Source organism: Aquarana catesbeiana, linkage group LG09 (genome assembly GCF_042186555.1).
Source record: "Aquarana catesbeiana isolate 2022-GZ linkage group LG09, ASM4218655v1, whole genome shotgun sequence".
Taxonomy (NCBI): domain Eukaryota; kingdom Metazoa; phylum Chordata; class Amphibia; order Anura; family Ranidae; genus Aquarana; species Aquarana catesbeiana.
In genome coordinates, this window is record NC_133332.1 from 259,149,525 (window position 1) to 259,171,462 (window position 21,938).

Here is a 21,938-nt window from a genome sequence, read left to right on the forward strand (position 1 = left end):
GCTCTTACAGTAAAGAACCCTCTACGTAGTTTAAGGTTAAACCTCTTTTCTTCTAATTGTAATGAGTGGCCACGAGTCTTATTAAACTCTCTTCTGCGAAAAAGTTTTATCCCTATTGTGGGGTCACCAGTACAGTATTTGTAAATTGAAATCATATCCCCTCTCAAGCGTCTCTTCTCCAGAGAAAATAAGTTCAGTGCTCGCAACCTTTCCTCATAACTAAGATCCTCCAGACCCTTTATTAGCTTTGTTGCCCTTCTTTGTACTCGCTCCATTTCCAGTACGTCCCTCCTGAGGACTGGTGCCCAGAACTGGACAGCATACTCCAGGTGCGGCCGGACCAGAGTCTTGTAGAGCGGGAGAATTATCGTTTTATCTCTGCAGTTGATCCCCCTTTTAATGCATGCCAATATTCTGTTTGCTTTATTAGCAGCAGCTTGGCATTGCATGCCGTTGCTGAGCCTATCATCCACTAGGACCCCCAAGTCTTTTTCCATCCTAGATTCCCCCAGAGGTTCTCCCCCCAGTGTATAGATTGCATTCATATTTTTGGCACCCAAATGCATTATTTTACATTTTTCTACATTGAACCTCATTTGCCATGTAGTCGCCCACCCCATTAATTTGTTCAGGTCTTTTTGCAAGATTTCCACATCCTGCGGAGAAGTTATTGCCCTGCTTAGCTTAGTATCGTCTGCAAATACAGAGATGGAACTGTTTATCCCATCCTCCAGGTCATTTATGAACAAATTAAATAGGATTGGTCCCAGCACAGAACCCTGGGGGACCCCACTACCCACCCCTGACCATTCTGAGTACTCCCCATTTATCACCACCCTCTGAACACGCCCTTGTAGCCAGTTTTCAATCCATGTACTCACCATATGGTCCATGCCAACAGACCTTATTTTGTACAGTAAACGTTTATGGGGAACTGTGTCAAATGCTTTTGCAAAATCCAGATACACCACGTCTACGGGCCTTCCTTTATCTAGATGGCAACTCACCTCCTCATAGAAGGTTAATAGATTGGTTTGGCAAGAACGATTCTTCATGAATCCATGCTGATTACTGCTAATGATATCATTCTTATTACTAAAATCTTGTATATAGTCCCTTATCATCCCCTCCAAGAGTTTACATACTATTGATGTTAGGCTAACTGGTCTGTAATTCCCAGGGATGTTTTTTGGGCCCTTTTTAAATAATTCATATTTTTCTTTCTCCTTCAGAGGTCTCACTGCGGAGATTATTTGTGGACTGCAGTACCTGCATGCTGCTCAGGTCATCCATAGGTAAGTATTGGATTAGCTGACTAACAATCACCCCTTGGCTTCTGGTATTTTATGATGAATCAGGAAGACTTTCCACCAGAGTTCTCAGTTGTGTTGCCTCCCGTAAAGTCTCATTCCATCTGCTGCATAAGTCTCCCTGCTCATGTCTTATTCTGCTTAATGTAACTGTTCACTCTTTTTCTTCACAGAGATATCAAACCGGGAAACATTCTACTGGATGCCGCTGGTCACGTTCGAATAGCCGATTTTGGCTTGTCTGAGATGGGAGTCTCCAAATTCAATAAGATCAAAGGACGTATCGGTACAACAATGTACATGGCCCCAGAGGTAAGATTGGTGATTTCCAGATATTAGACTTAGTTGTAATGCTTAATATGGGATATAGAGAAGAGCTAAAGGGGGCTCCTCATTCATTGAATGGAGAATTCCTCCACTGGAGCCCCGATTGCTTTCAGTGGGTCCCCAGGCTGGCTCTATATCCAACAAAAGGTGGGAAGTTCTGAGTTGCAGCGGTGTTGGAGCCTCTTTGTGGAGGACTTTGAGGCCGGGTGTAGATGAATGGATCTGTCCCGCCCAATTCACACTTATAAATGGGATAAAAGCTCCCAGAGCTTCTCACCTGCTGTACTCCTTCTTCTCTTTACCATGGTGAGAGCTTGTGAACATTGAGCTATTGGGGTCAGTACACCTTTATCTGCCCCCTGTAATAGGCATAATTTAAGTGTACCTCTAGGCAAGAGCTGCACCCTCTCTTAGGTGTTTCTTGGTGTCTGAGTCCTCATTAGAGGGAGTCACACTTTTTTTGTACTGGTGACCATTGATAGCGAGAAAATGAAGGGAAATGCAAAATGTTAGAGCTGTCCCCAGAACAGGAATAGAGGGAAAGTCTTCCAATGGTGGGTTCAAGACTCTAAGAGTAGAATGGGAGATTTCCTTTGACTTCCTCTTGCATCTCTGGAATAGGAAGTAAACTTTCCCCAATGGTACACAGATAGAAAAAATAACCTGGCAGGGTATTAACCCTTCTGTACTTGATCCTGCTTGAGGTGATTGTAGCCGTATTAGCGCACTTGTAACAAGAACAATTGAGTACTGTCTGTGATACTTTTTTTTTATTTCCACCAACCTTCACATTTTCAGGACAATCTTTCGGGGGGTGTGACCCCTTCTTCGCCCTCTTCTTTGCCCCAAATAGTACTCTTGGACCTTTGAAGCAGGGGCCACACCCCAAAAGCTTGTCCTGAAAATTTGGATGTTAGCATAAATTAAAGAGAAAGTATTTTGGATGTAAATGTACAATATATATGTGTAAAGCGCTGCATAAAATTGATGGCGCTATATAAGAGCCCGTAATAAATAAATGGACAGTACTCAATTGTTTTTGTACTCTGTCCAAAACGTAAAAAAGAAAGTTGTGACTATGCGTAAACTTTAAGCTCCTCCTCCAATATTCACAAGCTCCACCTTAGTTTAATGTCCATTTTAGGACCATTTTAGTCATCTCTGTTCTCTGCCTACAAACTCGCTCATTCTTCTTTCTCTCTCTTATGTTTCTACAGGTCCTTTCAGGTAGACAATACTACACTGTAGCAGACTATTTTTCCCTGGGAGTGATGGTATACGAGATGGTCACGGGAACGCATCCTTATAGTGATTACACTAGGACTGACGGAGTATATCGGAAAGCACTCCTTACCTTCACCCCTCCTTTTATACGGGACAGAACGACTCCCATCCAGGAACTCCTATATGGGGTGAGTATTACCTTCTCCTAACACACAAAACCCTTTCCAGGTTATTTACACCTTGTTAGGATTTTAGGAAACATGATTGGACATTCATGTGGGTCATAGCAGTACTTTCAGCATTCTGACTGCTTAGTGCAGGGGTGCTCAACCCGTGTCCCTCAGAGCCCTCTGATGTGGCCTCAAAACCAGGGAAGCACATGCCCGGGGTCAGCCAACCCGATGATCGCAATGTGGACCGGCAGTGCAGGAGGCAGGCAGCCGCAGAGGGAGCAGGAGCCGCATAAGCTGATGCTTCCTCTGTAGCGCCGCCTCCTGTCCCATAAGCTGATGCTTCCTCTGTAGCGCCTCCTGCTGTTAGAAGTCACAGGGCCCCATACAGCCTATCTGACAGGCCCCTCCCCCACCTCCAAAAATGTCAAATGCTATTTTCACTAAAGTGCCATGGCTGCGATGCCATGCTTCTTAGTCCTGGCAGAAATGATACCCTTATCGATAAATACCTATTCAGTTGACTATAGGGTCGCCACCTTTTCTTCAAGTCAAACCCGAACATTTTAGCAGCACACAGCAATTTTTGTTTTGTATAAACTATACATATATTTTGCCAATAAATAACATTTCTAATCATATGAAGTTAATAACAAGAGTCACCCTTTACATCAGAGTCCAGAGTCCCCTTTCACTGTAAGTGATACACCGCATACTAAAGCAGGCCATACATGGTCAAATTTCGAACAAATTTTCTTTTCAAAATCAGAAAGTTCGATTTTTTTATTTATTTTTTTTATTTTTGAAATTCGTCCGACCAAGCCTTCAATTTTACCTCATGTTGCTACAGAAAATAATTTTCGTGACCGGGAATCTTCTTTTCTCTCCATAAATTTTCTTTTCTTATTACATTTCTCGCACGATTCTCCCATCATTGATTAGAAAATCGTTTGTTTTTCCCAAAAATTTCCAACATGTCCGATTCCTCAAATTTGATTGCCGCGCGAAAATCGGCCCTTGCAGCAGCCCACTAATGGTGCGAAATTCGTATAAAAATTCTCAGATACGATTTTCGAAAGAAAATTCTTTCGAAATTCGAACCGTGTATGGCCGGCATAACTCATTATGAAATACTTACCTTAGAACGAAGCTCCCACTGGGCCGCCGGTCACCGCTGAGGGAGCTGACATGTTTCTTCCGGGTTCGCGGCACTGGCGCTGTGAGTGGCCGGGGCTGCGATGGCGTCGCGCATGCACGCGGGAGCCCTCCGTTCCCACAAGTTCCATCACGATATGCCGGACCTTCACTCCGCATGTGCCGCTGACGTCAGCGGCTGCATGCAAGGTGAATATCTCCTAAACCGATATGCATTTTACCTCCAGGTAAGCCTTATTATAGTACCTTATCAAAGGCTTTCTATTGTCCTATATACTCCACTTGCCACTCTCCAAGCACCACTGTATACCCCGACCATTCCAATATAAAACATTTGAACAAGTTCGTAATGTTTTTAAAATGATTTTTTTTTTAATTCTATTTTTTACAATTTTTGTTAAACTGCCCTGTTGGGGGGGGGTGGGGGAGCTTTGGTTGAAATATCAGGGGTCTAAACATTTGAGATAGAGAAAGGGACTGAGGACAGAGAGTCACCCCTTTCTCTGCAGCCTCAGCTACACTAGATCCACAAGTGTCAGTGATAAGGCAGTACAGCCGGCCCTCCAGCTCGGCAGGTGCCTGGGCCCCCCTTTTTTGAAGTGATGGGGCCCGGGCCCAATACAGGAAGGATGGCTGTACCGCCTTATCAGTGGCCCTGGTCCCAGGAAGAGTGATACCAAGTGCTCTCCTCCTTCCAGCAGCCTGGAGAGCGATGCCAGCAGAAGCTGGAAGAGGAAAAGAGAGGTCGGTGTATTAAACAAAACATACAATGGGAAAGATCATTTTATTTATATATTCTTCATAACAATTCATTGCCAGAAATCTGTTTTTTTTTTTGTTTTGTTTTTTAGTGAAGTACTCAGTTTTTCTTTAAAAACTCCTGACCCAATATTGCACAATAAGGTACCATGCTACGACCCGATCCAATATTACACAATAAAGTCCCATGCTACGACCCGATCCAATATTACACAATAAAGTCCCATGCTACGAACCTATCCAATATTACACAATAAGGTCCCATGCTACGACCCGATCCAATATTACACAATAAGGTCCCATGCTACGAACCGATCCAATATTACACAATAAGGTCCCATGCTACGACACGATCCAATATTACACAATAAGGTCCCATGCTACGACCCGATCCAATATTACACTATAAGGTACCATGCTACGACCCGATTCAATATTACACAATAAGGTCCCATGCTACGACCCAATCCAATATTACACAATAAGGTCCCATGCTACGACCCGATCCAAGCATGACATAGTAGGGGGATTAAAAGCAAGATCACAGAAGTTGAAATACGTCACTGTCAGAATCCAATATTAAAATGGGGGTTGTATTGTTCACATATCGCTATTGATCTCTCGTGGTTTCTTATTGTATTTCTTTTTCCTTTACAGCTCTTAAAGGTTGATCCGGAAAAACGTGAATTCTTCGTAAGTAACATCAGAAGTCACCCATTCTTCAACACTATCAACTGGACGGAGGTAGCGAAAGGAATATCACCATCACCGCTTACACCAGATATGGTAAGTATATGAATAATAGAGGAGTCCATGTACATTGGTTGGGGGGGGTCAGCCCCAGGTTCTTCTTTACTTCACATACATATAAAACGTATGTTATGTACAGAATCCTCACATTTGTCTGTGACTTTACAGTCGCTGCACAATCACATGGTCCGGGGACAATCACATGGTCCGGGGACAATCACATGGTCTCATGGTCTGGGGACAATCACATGGTCCAGGGACAATCACATGGTCTCATGGTCCAGGGACAATCTCATGGTCCAGGGACTTGTCTGAATGAATTCTGTTTATTCTTGGTGATAATTATTGTGTATGTGTCAGGCACACAGCTTAGACCTGCTTTCATTTACATGGTGATCCCGCCACTAACCCACTTCCTGTCCTGGGGTGACAACACACACTCGCTGCCTCTGTGGAGAAGAAGTGTTGTCACCCTAGCCTGCCTTCCTGATTAGAACTAAAAACACCTGCACCTCTCCTTATCTCCAGTGCATAGAGGGGTGTTGCTTTGTAGTTTACAGACAATAGATGAGAAAGCTGATAAGGATTTTTGAGATCTCAGCTCAATGCACAGGAACTTAAGCCGGCCTTAGATGGATTGAATCTCGGTCGGTTCAGCAGGGGACCAGTCGAGATTCAATCCATCTATGGGCAGGCTGGTGGTACTGACATTGATCCATCGATTGGGTACAGCCTGTCTGATATTGTGCATGCGATCGCTACCAGCGGCTATAACACCCAGCAGCGATCATTGTGTTCTGTCGGCAGGGAAGGCTCTGTATTTCTGACAGGATTAACAGGTATTGTTCTGTACCTGCACTTAGCCTGAAAGAAACAAAGAGAGCGATTGCAGCCCCCACATCTAAGGACCCCACAGGAATAGGTGACATTTTGGTCCTTGGGTGTGATAATGCAGTGTAAAGCTTCTTCTGACCACTAGAGGGAGATGTGGTTGAAGGAGCCTTCTTGGGGTAATTGGCTGCCATTGGGGGTTGGGTTCACCAAGCTTTATTACCATTTCCTGTACCAATCAGAATCAGTGATGAATGTCTTTTTCCCTTTTCAGCTTCCCGAGGAACCGGAACATAGAACAATTGAAATAGCGGAATGTTTGATCTGCAACGACAAAAAGATGCGGATGGCGAAGAGGGAGCAGAAGAACTTTGAAGGCTTTTCCTACATCAGTGACAGTCTGAAGCCGCAGCTAATGGCCTCATCTCCAGCACCATCAGAGAGCCATTAAAGCATCTCCACCAACTTATAAATCAGACAGAAGGGGGGGGGGGTTGCCCCCCCTTAGTGGTGAGTGGAGATGTGGGTGTCGGTGTGCGGAGAGCGGGGAGGAGGGAACATCCCCCCCCACACACACACAGACAGTGCTGCGCTCCGGAGGGAGGAGCCATTATCCGTACTGAAGCCGGGTCACAGCGTGTCTGTGTGTCCGGGGAACTTGCCACCTCTGCTCAGGCTCTAAGGAACTACAACTCCCAGCATGCACTGTGTAACTAATGGGACTTCAGCTCCCAGCCTGGAATAAGATGCTACAGGAATACATATCCCAGCATTCTTTTTTCTATGGAGATTTTGCACTCCAGTAATGAGAGAGTCCTCCCATCCATCGGCTCTCCATTTTTGTTTTTGGAGCTTCTGAATCACCAACTATCAATGTAGCTGGACAAACAAGACAATTGGTTGTTCCTAGAAGAAGACTCAACAAAAAAGTCAGAGGAACCCTCCCAGGAACCAGGTATGGCTGTACCAACACAGGTTCCTACACTGGTGGCGGCTGCCACTCCAGTAACCGGAGGGTTCTCCCATCAGCCCTCAATTTCCATTTCTGCAGAAGCTTTAATGTTAAGCTCTAAGGTTAATCAAAAATATCACATTCTAAAGGGAAAGGTAGAACAAGGGGGAGGGGGAGTATGGAAGAGGGAAAGAGGGAGGAAAAGAGGGGGGAAGGGGAGGTTGGAGGAAAGAAGGGAGTGAGGGTTGGGGGGAACCCCCACACCCCTTCCTTTCCCCCAACCCCCCCCCCTTTCCTCCCTCTCTCCCTCTTCCATACTCCCCCCTCCCCCTTGTTCTACCTTTCCCTTTAGAATGTGATATTTTATATCAACCTTAAAGCATAGGGTCTACATTTACACTCTTGGCAACTCTTGGATATGAGGCAGCTTTTGGAGGACTTGGTTCGGTTCCCCCGGGCCTAGCAGGCTGTTTACCACCAACATCTCAGGCACTTTTTTACAGGTGATTATATTTGATCGCTGTATTGTGGATCGACATTAACCACTTGAGCCCCGGACCATTATGCTGCCTAAGGACCAGAGGACTTTTTCCAATTTGGCACTGCATCGCTTTAACTGCTAATTGCGCGGTCATGCAATGCTGTACCCAAACAAAATTTGCGTCCTTTTCTTCCCACAAATAGAGCTTTCTTTTGATGGTATTTGATCACCTCTGCCGTTTTTAGTTTTTGCGCTATCAACGGAAAAAGACCGAAAATTTTGAAAAAAAATATTTTTTGTACTTTTTGTTATAAAAAAAATCCAACAAACTCAATTTTAGCCATACATTTAGGCCAAAATGTATTCGGCCACATGTCTTTGGTAAAAAAAATGTCAATAAGCGTATAATTATTGGTTTGCGCAAAAGTTATAGCGTCTATAAACTAGGGTACATTTTCTGGTATTTACACAGCTTTTAGTTTATGACTGCCTATGTCGTTTATTGAGGTGCTAAAATGGCAGGGCGGTACAAACCCCCCCCCAAATGACCCCATTTTGGAAAGTAGACACCGCAAGGAAATTGCTGAGAGGCATGTTGAACCCATTGAATATTTATTTTTTTTGTCCCAAGTGATTGAATAATGACAAAAAAAAAAAATATTTACAAAAAGTTGTCACTAAATGATATATTGCTCACACAGGCCATGGGCATATGTGGAATTACACCCCAAAATACATTCAGCTGCTTCTCCTGAGTACGGGGATACCACATGTGTGGGACTTTTTGGGAGCCTAGCCGCGTACGGGGCCCCGAAAACCAAGCACCGCCTTCAGGATTTCTAAGGGCGTAAATTTTTGATTTCACTCCTCACTACCTATCACAGTTTTGAAGACCATAAAATGCCCAGATGGCACAAAACCCCCCCAAATGACCCCATTTTGGAAAGTAGACACCCCAAGCTATTTGCTGAGAGGCATGGTGAGTATTTTGCAGCTCTCATTTGTTTTTGAAAATGAAGAAAGACAAGAAAAAACTTTTTTTTTTTCTTTTTTCAATTTTCAAAACTTTGTGACAAAAAGTGAGGTCTGCAAAATACTCACTATACCTCTCAGAAAATAGCTTGGGGTGTCTACTTTCCAAAATGGGGTCATTTGGGGGAGGTTTGTGCCACCTGGGCATTCCATGGCCTCCGAAACTGTGATAGGCAGTGAAGAGTGAAATCAAAAATGTACGCCCTTAGAAAGCCAGAAGGCGGTGATTGGTTTTCGGGATCCCGTATGCGGCTAGGCTCCCAAAAAGTCTCACACATGTGGTATCCCCCTACTCAGGAGAAGCAACAGAATGTATTTTGGGGTGTAATTTCACATATTCCCATGGCATGTTTGAGCAATATATCATTTAGTCACAACTTTGTGCAAAAAAAAAAAAATTTGTCTCTTTCCCGCAACTTTTGTTACAATATAAAATATTCCATGGACTCGACATGACTCTCAGCAAATAGCTTGGGGTGTCTACTTTCCAAAATGGGGTCATTTGGGGGGGGGGGTTGAACTGTCCTGGCATTTTATGCACAACATTTAGAAGCTTATGTCACACATCACCCACTCTTCTAACCACTTGAAGACAAAGCCCTTTCTGACACTTTTTGTTTACAGGAAAAAATTATTTTTTTTTGCAAGAAAATTACTTTGAACCCCCAAACATTATATATTTTTTAAAGCAAATGCCCTACAGTTTAAAATGGTGGGTGTTTCATTTTTTTTTTTCACACAGTATTTGCGCAGCGATTTTTCAAACGCATTTTTTGGGGAAAAAACACACTTTTTTAAATTTTAATGCACTAAAACACACTATATTGCCCAAATGTTTGATGAAATAAAAAAGATGATCTTAGGCTGAGTACATGGATACCAAACATGACATGCTTTAAAATTGCGCACAAACGTGCAGTGGCGACAAACTAAATACATTTGTAAAAGCCTTTAACCACTTCAGCCCTGGAAGATTTTACCCCCTTCCTGACCAGAGCGTTTTTTGCGATTCAGCACTGCGTCGCTTTAACTGACAATTGCGCGGTCATGCGACGTCGCACCCAAACAAAATTGACGTCCTTTTTTTCCCCACAAATAGAGCTTTCTTTTGGTTGTATTTGATCACCTCTGCGGTTTTTATTTTTTGCGCTATAAACAAAATAAGAGCGACAATTTTGAAAAATGCATTATCTTTTACATTTTGCTATAATAAATATCCCCCAAAAATATATAAAAAAAATATTTTTTTTCCTCAGTTTAGGCTGATCGTATTCTTCTACATATTTTTGGTAAAAAAAATCGCAATAAACGTTTAACAATTGGTTTGCACAAACGTTATAGTGTTTACTAAATAGGGGATAGTTTTTTGGCATTTTTATTAATAATTTTATTTTTACTAGTAATGGCGGCGATCAGCGATTTTTATTGTGACTGCGACGTTATGGCAGACATGGCGGACATTTTTGACACATTATTGGGACCATTGTCATTAAGACAGCAATCAGTGCAATCAAAAATGCACTGATTACTGTGTAAATGGCACTGGCAGTGAAGGGGTTAACCACTAGGGGCGGGGAGGGGTTAAGTGTGTCCTAGGGGAGTGATTCTAACTGTAGGGGGGATGGGCTGTATGTGTGACGTCACTGATCTCTGCTCCGATGACAGGGAGCAGAGATCGAGTGACACTTGTCACTAGGCAGAACGGGGAGATGCTGTTTACAACGGCATCTCCTCGTTCATCCTCTCCGTGAGGCGATCGCGGGTATCCCCGCGGCGATCGAGTCCGCGGGACCCGCGACCCGACTCACGGAGCTCCCCGCCGGCACGCACGCAATGGCACAGCGGGGAATTCAAATGGACGTACAGGTACGCCCATTTGCTCAGCCGTACCATTCTGCCGACGTGCATCGGCGTGCGCTGGTTGGGAACCGGTTAAAAGCCTTTACAGGTTACCACTTTAGATTTACAGAGGAGGTCTACTGCTAAAATTACTGCCCTCGATCTGACGTTCGCGGTGACACCTCACATGCATGGAGCAATTGCTGTTTACATTTGACGCCAGACCGACGCTTGCGTTTGCCTTAGCGCGAGAACAGGGGGGGGACAGGGGTGCTTTTTTTTCTTTATTATTTTTTTGCTTTTTTATCCTATTTTTAAACTGTTCCTTTCATTCTTTTTTTTAAATCATTTTTATTGTTATCTCAGGGAATGTAAATATCCCCTATGATAGCAATAGGTAGTGACAGGTACTCTTTTTTGAAAAAATTGGGGTCTATTAGACCCTAGATCTCTCCTCTGCCCTCAAAGCATCTGACCGCACCAAGATCGGTGTGATAAAATGCTTTCCCAATTTCCCAATGGCGCTGTTTACATCCGGCGAAATCTAAGTCATGAAATGCTTGTAGCTTCCGGTTTCTTAGGCCATAGAGATGTTTGGAGCCACTCTGGTCTCTGATCAGCTCTATGGTCAGCTTGCTGAATCACCGGCTGCATTCTCAGGTTCCCTGTTGAGACAGGAGAGCCAGAGAAAAACACGGGAGAGGGGGGGGGGGGCATTCCCTCCCACTGCTTGTTAAAGCAGTCTAGAGGCTAATTAGCTGCTAGGATTGCTTTTACATGAAAGCCGACCGCTGGCTGAAAAGAATGATACCAAGATGATACCTAAACCTGCAGGCATCATTCTGGTATAACCACTCAAAGTCGTGAATGGCTTACCTGAAGACAAAAAAATGGTTAACAATAAAACACAGTAAACGGTAAAGTATAAAAAATTGCATACCTGAAAAGCAAACATGATAAAACATAATAACAATAAAACATTGCAGAATAGAATACAGTAAAAAAAAGAGCAGAACAATAGAGAGAGAATAGAGAGAGAGAGAACAATAAAACGACAACTTTTTAAAAAAATTTTATATATTTATATAAGTGTTACTGCAGTGCTGGTTTGACTACGACCGGGGTGTACTAGGCCGCTGGCGCTTGCCAGTTCACCAAAACGCTACCAAAAAAACTGTTAGCGATCACAGGGATCAGGCCTGACTCTGTGAACGCTGCAGTTATGCGTTTAGTGTTTTGTAAGTGACAGTGATCGATCGATACTGCACTTGGGTGGGCTGGGCTGGGCCAGGCGGAGGGGCAAAACGCAGGTGCTAGCAGGTATCTGGGCTGATCCCGCTAACACTGCGTTTTTGGGAACCCTAAACTGCTGGGGACGCTATTATAGATCTGATCGGATCAGATATTGATCCGTACAGATTCTATACCACTAAGGGAGGCATATGCTGCATGCGTGGGTGTTAGCGGTACTGGTGCTCATCTGATGCTGCCTGGGGCAACGCATATCACCGCCGGGCGAACAGGGGGCTAAACCTTTAATAAACGGCGGGTGCCCTGACACTATAAAAAATAAACAAACTAACCAGCGTCACCCGTAACAGTTATACGGTGATCAGTGGTGAAAGGGTTAACTAGGGGGCAATCAAGGGGTTAAAACATTTATTAGGTAGTATATGGGGGTCCCTGTCGCTATAAAACGCTGACGGCGAACCTAAATATTTACCTCCCTAACTAGCGTCACCAGTGACACTAATACAGCGATCAGAAAAATGATCGCTTAGTGACACTGGTGACAGGGGGTGATCAAGGGGTTAAAACTTTATTAGGGGGGGGTTAGGGGGGTATCCTAGACCTAAAGGGGGCTAACAGTAACTGTCCTAACACAGTAACTGTCACAAACTGACACCATGCAGTAATCAGAAAAAATAAAAATAAAAAAATAAATAAAAAAACTGCTTGGTGTCAGTGTGACAAGGGGGGGGGGGGGGGGTTAGGGGGTGATTGGGGGGGGATCGGGGGGTAAAGGGGGGTGTTTTGTGTGCCTGGCATGTTCTACTGTGTGTGTGTGTGTGTTGTGCACTCACATTTCAGTCTTCTCTCCTCGGCGCCGGAACGGAAAATACCGAGCCGAGGAGAGATGACATCATTTCCTTTGCTGCTGTTTAGCATACAGCAGCAAAGGAATGATTTGATTGGCCGGCGGCGATCGCGAGGGGGGGCCACGAACGGATGGTCTCCCCCTCATCTCTGATCGCCGCTGGTCAGCCACCGGGGGGGGTTCGATCGGACCCCCCCGCCCGCGGGAGGCAGATCACGTATATGTACGTGATTCTGCCTGCCCGTGCCACCTTGCCGACGTAAATCGGCGTGAGGCGGTCCTTAAGTGGTTAAGTAATTGATTATGTTGTGACTTTGGAGGCTGGTATGTTTTTGAGGCGTGTGTTGGACCGGCTATAAGGGGAGGTTGGAGGCCGGTATGTTTTTTGAAGCGTGTGGTGGACCGCCTATGAGGGAAGCTTGGAACTCTTTTTGTCTTTAGAGGTGGGAGGAGTCTTTCTAGCTTTCTTTAGGCTTTCTCTGCTGGAGAAATGAGAACTCTTCCCGCCAGTGAGGTCCTTTATGGAGAAGTCCAGGGCCTCACTCACACGGGGTATATGAATCTGTACGCTGTGAGGGGGCTGCGTTTACCTGAATAAGGACATCCATGCGGGTGCAGTAGTGCGTAAGCACTCTGGGTGTGTTCGGGGCCATGCACTAGTACCCACACAGATGTCACATTGTTTACAGCCACTGCACCCCAGTTGACAGCAATGGGAATGCCTACATGGGATGCTGGGAACACCTGTGCATCCCAATTTTGGTAAACACAGCCCTCCCATGGGGTGCAGATTCATACCCCCCGTGTGAATGAGGCCTAAGTGTGAACGGAACATTTAGCTCCATTGTGTTCCTAATTTGGGGACCACTGTACCCCTCTTTATTGTTATTTGGGCATGTTTTATATATTGTAGATTACGATAAGTTTGTATATGTTGTGGAGGTGTGCGTTATACTTTGGGTGTGTGTTGGAGTGTTATATATATAGATTGTAGTTTAGGATAAGTTTGGATTTCTTCTGGAGGAACTTTGAGTGGACATAACTGATTTACCCCGCTCAGCGGGGGTGGGCCTTAGAGAACAGAGGCCGCATATGGGCAGCACAGAGGCTTAGGGGTTATCCTTGCAGCACTGGAGTCCATGGTTCAAATCCTGACCAGGACACTGCATGGAGTTTGCATGTTCTCCCTGTGCTTGCATGGGTTTCCTCCGCGTACTCCGGTTTCCTCCAACACTACAAAGACATGCTACCTTGCGTTGGTGGTGCAGTGGTGAGCATAGCTGCCTTCCAAGCAGCTGACCCGGGTTCGATTCCCGGCCAACGCCATCTCCAATACTTGGAGTCCTCAGAGAGAAAAGCGATATACAAGGTCAATGCTAAGTATATATTAGCAGGGGAATAAAGAATGTGTGGAATGTTTGAGGAAGAAAATGTTCCCCCAGAATCTATAGAAGGTGAACCCAGCAACTGATAGACGCTTAGGCTGCGATCACACCTAGGTGCTCCGGATCGTGGGCGTGATCTTGTGATATGGAAAGTAAAGGGATCGCAAGTGTGTCCCGCGTTTTGTGGCGATTCGGGAAACCATAACACCTAGGTGTGAACAGAGCCTCGCTGTGTCCATCGTACAACAAGAACTTCCTGCACAGACATCCCCCCAGCAGGAATATTACACCCATACTCCCCCCAGCAGGAATTTTACACCCATACTCCCCCCAGCAGGAATAATACACCCATACTTACCTCAGCAGGAATAATACACAGATACTTCCCCCAGCAGGAATAATACACCCATACCCCCCCAGCAGGAATATTACACCCATACTCCCCCCAGCAGGAATATTACAGCCATACTCCCCCCCCAGCAGGAATATTACAGCCATACTCCCCCCCCCCCCCCCCCAGCAGGAATATTACACCCATACTTCCCCCAGCAGGAATATTACACCCATACTTCCCCCAGCAGGAATAATACACCCATACCCCCCCAGCAGGAATATTACACCCATACCCCCCCAGCAGAAATATTACACCCATTACCCCTCGGCAGGAATATTACAGCCATACTCCCCCCCCAGCAGGAATATTACAGCCATACTCCCCCCCCCCCCCCCAGCAGGAATATTACACCCATACCCCCCCAGCAGGAATATTACACCCATACATCCCCCAGCAGGAATATTACACCCATACTCCCCCCAGCAGGAATATTACACCCATACTCCCCCTCCCCAGCAGGAATATTACACCCATACTCCCCCCAGCAGGAATATTACACCCATACTCCCCCCAGCAGGAATATTACACCCATACTCCCCCCAGCAGGAATATTACACCCATACTCCCTCCAGCAGGAATAATACACCCATACTTCCCCCAGCAGGAATAATACACCCATACCCCCCCCAGCAGGAATATTACACCCATACTCCCCCCAGCAGGAATATTACACCCATACTCCCCCCAGCAGGAATATTACACCCATACTCCCCCCAGCAGGAATATTACACCAATACTCCCTCCAGCAGGAATAATACACCCATACTTCCCCCAGCAGGAATAATACACCCATGTCCCCCCAGCAGGAATATTACATCCATACCCCCCCAGCAGGAATATTACACCCATACATCCCCCAGCAGGAATATTACACCCATACATTCCCCAGCAGGAATATTACACCCATACTCCCCCAGCAGGAATATTACAGCCATACGCCCCCCCCCCCTCCAGCAGGAATATTACACCCATACTCCCCCCCCAGCAGGAATATTACACCCATACTTCCCCCCCCCCCCCCAGCAGGAATATTGCACCCATACTCCCCCCCCCAGCAGGAATATTACACCCATACTCCCCCCCCCAGCAGGAATATTACACCCATACCCCCCAAACAGGAATATTACACCCATACTCCCCCCAGCAGGAATATTACACCCATACTCCCCCCCCAGCAGGAATATTACACCCATACCCCCCAGCAGGAATATTACACCCAGACTTCCCACAGCAGGAATATTACACCCAGACTCCCCCCAGCAGGAATATTACTCCCATACATCCCCCAGCAGGAATATTACACCCATACGTCCCCCAGCAGGAATATTACACCCATACTCCCCCCAGCAGGAATATTGCACCCATACTCCCCCCCAGCAGGAATATTACACCCATATTCCCCCCAGCGGGAATATTACACCCATACTCCCCCCAGCAGGAATATTACAGCCATACTCCCCCCCACAGCAGGAATATTACAGCCATACTCCCCCCCCCAGCAGGAATATTACACCCATACTCCCCCCCCCCCCAGTAGGAATATTACACCCATACTTCCCCCAGCAGGAATAATACACCCATACCCCCCCAGCAGAAATATTACACCCATACCCCCCCAGCAGAAATATTACACCCATTACCCCCCGGCAGGAATAATACACCCATACCACCCCCAGCAGGAATATTACACCCATACATCCCCCAGCAGGAATATTACACCCATACTCCCCCCAGCAGGAATATTACACCCATACTCCCCCTCCCCAGCAGGAATATTACACGCATACTCCCCCCTGCAGGAATATTACATCCATACTCCCCCAGCAGGAATATTACACCCATACTCCCCCAGCAGGAATATTACACCCATACTCCCCCCAGCAGGAATATTACACCCATACTCCTTCCAGCAGGAATAATACACCCATACCACCCCCAGCAGGAATATTACACCCATACATCCCCCAGCAGGAATATTACACCCATACTCCCCCCAGCAGGAATATTACACCCATACTCCCCCTCCCCAGCAGGAATATTACACGCATACTCCCCCCAGCAGGAATATTACATCCATACTCCCCCAGCAGGAATATTACACCCATACTCCCCCAGCAGGAATATTACACCCATACTCCCCCAGCAGGAATATTACAGCCATACTCCCCCCCAGCAGGAATATTACACCCATACTCCCCCCCCCAGCAGGAATTTTACACCCATACTCCCCCCCCCCCCAGCAGGAATATTACACCCATACTCCCCCCCCCAGCAGGAATATTACACCCATACTCCCCCCAGCAGGAATATTACACCCGTACTCCCCCCAGCAGGAATATAGGAATATTACACCCATACTCCCCCCCCCCAGCAGGAATATAGGAATATTACACCCATACTCCCCCCCCCCCCCCAGCAGGAATATAGGAATATTACACCCCTACTCCCCCAGCGTCACATATCCCCCCTTATGTATTGATACATGAAGATCATATCCCCCTTATGTATTTATACATGGAGATCATATCCCCCCTTATGTGTATATATACATGGAGATCATATCCCCCCTTATGTATATATACATGGAGATCATATCCCCCCTTATGTATTTATACATGGAGATCATATCCCCCCTTATGTATTTATACATGGAGATCATATCCCCCGTTATGTATTTATACATGGAGATCATATCCCCTGTTATGTATTTATACATGGAGATCATTAGGGGGGCACTGTGATGGGGACACCTGATGTAGGGGGCACTGTGATGGGGACAACTGATGTAGGGGGAGCACTGTGATGGGGACACCTGATGTAGGGGGAGCACTGTGATGGGGACACCCGATGTCGGGGAGCACTGTGATGGGGCACCTGATGTATGGGGCACTGTAATGGGGACACCTGATGTAGGGGGCACTGTGATGGGGACACCTGATGTAGGGGGCACTGTGATGGGGACACCTGATGTAGGAGGGCACTGTGATGAGGACACCTGATGTATGGGGCACTGTGATGGGGACACCTGATGTAGGGGGAGCACTGTGATAGGGACATCTGATGTAGGGGGAGCACTGTGATGGGGACACCTGATGTAGGGGAGCACTGTGATGGGGACACCTGATATAAGGGAGCACTGTGATGGGGACACCTGATGTAGGGGAGCACTGTGATGGGGACACCTGATGTAGGGGAGCACTGTGAAGGGGACACCTGATGTAGGGGGAGCACTGTGATGGGGACACCTGATGTAGGGGGAGCACTGTGATGGGGACACCTGATGTAGGGGGAGCACTGTGATGGGGACACCTGATGTAGGGGAGCACTGTGATGGGACACCTGATATAGGGGAGCACTGTGATGGGGACACCTGATGTAGGAGGGCACTGTGATGAGGACACCTGATGTATGGGGCATTGTGATGGGGACACCTGATGTAGGGGGAGTACTGTGATAGGGACACCTGATGTAGGGGGAGCACTGTGATGGGGACACCTGATGTAGGGGAGCACTGTGATGGGGACACCTGATGTAGGGGAGCACTGTGATGGGGACACCTGATATAGGGGAGCACTGTGATGGGGACACCTGATGTAGGGGAGCACTGTGATGGGACACCTGATGTAGGGGAGCACTGTGATGAGACACCTGATGTAGGGGAGCACTGTGATGGGGACACCTGATGTAGGGGAGCACTGTGATCGGGACACCTGATGTAGGGGAAAGAGAAGGCAATCCAGAGATGTGGGCTCTTGGTGTCAGATGGGGCCCCAGCTGTGTAAGAAAAGCTCCAGCCCTGACTGGGCAGAAATGCATACATAGCCTTCCTTACTGAAGAATATGGGGCCCCCACCCTCAGACCCCCTCATCGTCCAATCAGAAGCTCATGGATGGGCACAGAGCGTCTTGTTCTCCTCTGGTCCCTGGCAGGCTATTAGAAATGATGGGTCCCCTATGATGCTGCACTGGCACTGAGGCAGCCCCGGGGGGGGCCCCATTGGGTCGGTAGGTGGGCCCAGGCTGGGTATAGGGGGGCTGCCTGTGGTGCTCGGAGATTGACGGGACTGGGGAGGGGGGAGAAATTGCGCTCGGTGTTCAATTTAAAAACTGAAAAACGTGAAGTGAGTCCTGCAGCTAAAACACAATAACCCCAATACAAGGGCACACAAAATGAACAATAGATAAAAATAGTGTAGCGCTGGACTAAAAGTACGCATATAATGATATATGCAAGTGGACGGGGCCCATAAATGTGTAAATAAAGTGACTAGTGAATAAAGACCATATAACATTCAGTCTAAAATAATCAAGTGCATGTATAGTGACACTAGAAATTAATCAAGTGCACCTGCATATATTTAAAAAACAAGAAGTGATATGAGAGTAAGTGTAAAAGTGGCAAACTTCAGGTGAATAAAATGAACCAATGTGACAGCAAAATGAATAAAAAATGTATTATGTCAACACAAGACATCTAATCACTAATAGTGCTAATAAATCCTAATGCTTAGTGATCGCACATGAAAAGGAAATTAAAATAAATATATAAACAGTCCCAAAAAAAATCCAAAGAACAGGTCCCAAAGCGTAGTGACACTCCAACACAGAATCTGGTTCAGTGTTCCACCGCAGCTGTTGCCCACCACCAAGGGATATAAGTTGGAGGCTTACCGGACAGCCTGCGACCACCCTTATTCAGGGGGGTCAAAACAGGCTCAGTAGAAATATGTGAGTCCAGATGATATCCTCACTAATAATCCCCAGGTGTTCTCCAGGTATCTTTTATGGCAAGCCAAGAGGGGCTTCCAAACGGGGTGCAGCTAGGACTTGACCACAAAATGCAGCAAAGAATTGGCCACAAATAACCCCAGAAAAAGAAAAAGATACTCCAATAGTGCAGAACGATCTGGCCAGTTTATTAAAAGTTTATACAAACAATAGTGGGTGGCTTTCATTGGGTTGATGAGTAATACAGCATCACCACCCGCCCCCGTTCCCCCTCAGCCAATGAATGAGCTAGGGCGCTTTGCCGCTTTTGTATTTAAAGCGCATGCGCGAGCGTGGCCACGTACCCCTGATGACGTCAGTTGTGACGAAACGGCCGTAGGGTCACAACGTGAGCACGGGTCGCGCATGCGCGATTGGATTTTAAACGGCGGTGGAGCTTGTCTTTTATTTCTCCCCGTCAGAACTTTGCCTTTTAAATCTAGTTGTTTGTATAAACTTTTAATAAACTGGCCAGATCGTTCTGCACTATTGGAGTATCTTTTTCTTTTTCTGGGGTTATTTGTGGCCAATTCTTTGCTGCATTTTGTGGTCAAGTCCTAGCTGCACCCCGTTTGGAAGCCCCTCTTGGCTTGCCATAAAAGATACCTGGAGAACACCTGGAGATTATTGGTGAGGATATCATCTGGACTCACATATTTCTACTGAGCCTGTTTTGACCCCCCCCGAATAAGGGTGGTCGCAGGCTGTCCGGTAAGCCTCCAACTTATATCCCTTGGTGGTGGGCAACAGCTGCGGTGGAACACTGAACCAGATTCTGTGTTGGAGTGTCACTACGCTTTGGGACCTGTTCTTTGGATTTTTTTGGGGACTGTTTATATATTTATTTTAATTTCCTTTTCATGTGCGATCACTAAGCATTAGGATTTATTAGCACTATTAGTGATTAGATGTCTTGTGTTGATATAATACATTTTTTATTCATTTTGCTGTCACATTGGTTCATTTTATTCACCTGAAGTTTGCCACTTTTACACTTACTCTCATATCACTTCTTGTTTTTTAAATATATGCAGGTGCACTTGATTAATTTCTAGTGTCACTATACATGCACTTGATTATTTTAGACTGAATGTTATATGGTCTTTATTCACTAGTCACTTTATTTACACATTTATGGGCCCCGTCCACTTGCATATATCATTATATGCGTACTTTTAGTCCAGCGCTACACTATTTTTATCTATTGTTCAGATTGACGGGACTCCCTGCTGCAGCTATAAAGAGTCCTGAAACGTGTCGTCAGTGAAGACATCATTAATATTTGGGAATGATTTTTACATTGGATGTATTCGGGGAAGAAGACGAGTTGCTCTCATGGTAGAGGGTGAAGAATTAACTTTTCTTCTGCTCCATAACATCCAATCAGATTCCTTATTCTGTTCACCCATAATGCTCTAGACATGAGAGTCCAGTGTGGTTGCTGGGGGCAACCAGCTAGTTATTTGCTCCGCCCCCCCTGTGATGGGGTGTATCTCTCGGGATCTGACGTCTCCTCCTTCTGTTCTCTATATAGGAGCTCCTGGAAGAAGATTATCTGTAAGCAGAGGAGATCCAGACACCGGAACCTTCTCTGACAGGTAGGTGGATCCTACCGATCGCCTTGCTGCCTTCACACTGGAAATTTTTCTGACTTTTTATCTCTTTGTAGAGCTTAGGGAGGAGAGACGGATCATTGAGAGAGATCTGCAGACCGATCGGCCTTCAGTGACACCCACACAATCAGCCAAGATGGCGTCTGCCAGGATAACGACCCCGGCCAGGTGAGGGGGAGGAGAGTTTACTGGGTATGTGTGTGCACTGCTCCCTTCAGGAATTACTCTGTGAAAGCAGATCAGGAGTTCTGATTGGCTGCAGGCTCATACCTGGTGGGTGACTCCAAAGACTGCCAGGCATCGAGCAATGGCAGCCTTAACATCCCTCTGGAGGCGATCTGTTAAATTGTATTTCCTATCCAAAACTTCTTTTTAAGGTTTAGATAGCAGGCGGAAGGACCAGACCCCCCCCCCCCCGTCAGGTTTTTATTGCTGCCTGTGTCCTCACTGGGGAAGGGGGGGAAGCATCACCCAGACAGGAAGTGATGGGAAATCTTCCAATGGGGACACCTGTTTTGGCAATAACTGGATTTATTGTCACTTCCTGTTGTGCCTAACAAGACAGGAAGAGGAGGAAAACCTCATCAAGGGGACACAAAGGATAACAAAAATGACACGTTTTAACCCTTTTCCTGAATCATTTGTTTTTAAATGTACCTAAACACAAACTGCTAAATATATACAGTATCTCACAAAAGTAAGTACACCCCTCAGTCACGTTTCTGTAAATCTTTTCTTCTATCTTTTCATGTGACAACACTGAAGAAATGACACTTTGCTACAATGTAAAGTAGTGAGTGTACAGCTTGTATAACAGTGTAAATTTGCTGTCCCCTCAAAATAACGCAACA

At 46.1% G+C, this 21,938-nt stretch overlaps 1 non-coding gene across 1 annotated transcript; it reads left to right on the plus strand.

The window, feature by feature from the left end:
• The first annotated feature begins 14,181 nt into the window (after positions 1-14,181).
• Positions 14,182-14,253, plus strand: TRNAG-UCC (transfer RNA glycine (anticodon UCC)). Its single transcript has one exon. It is a non-coding gene; the product is annotated as a tRNA-Gly (tRNA).
• The last annotated feature ends 7,685 nt before the right edge of the window (positions 14,254-21,938 follow it).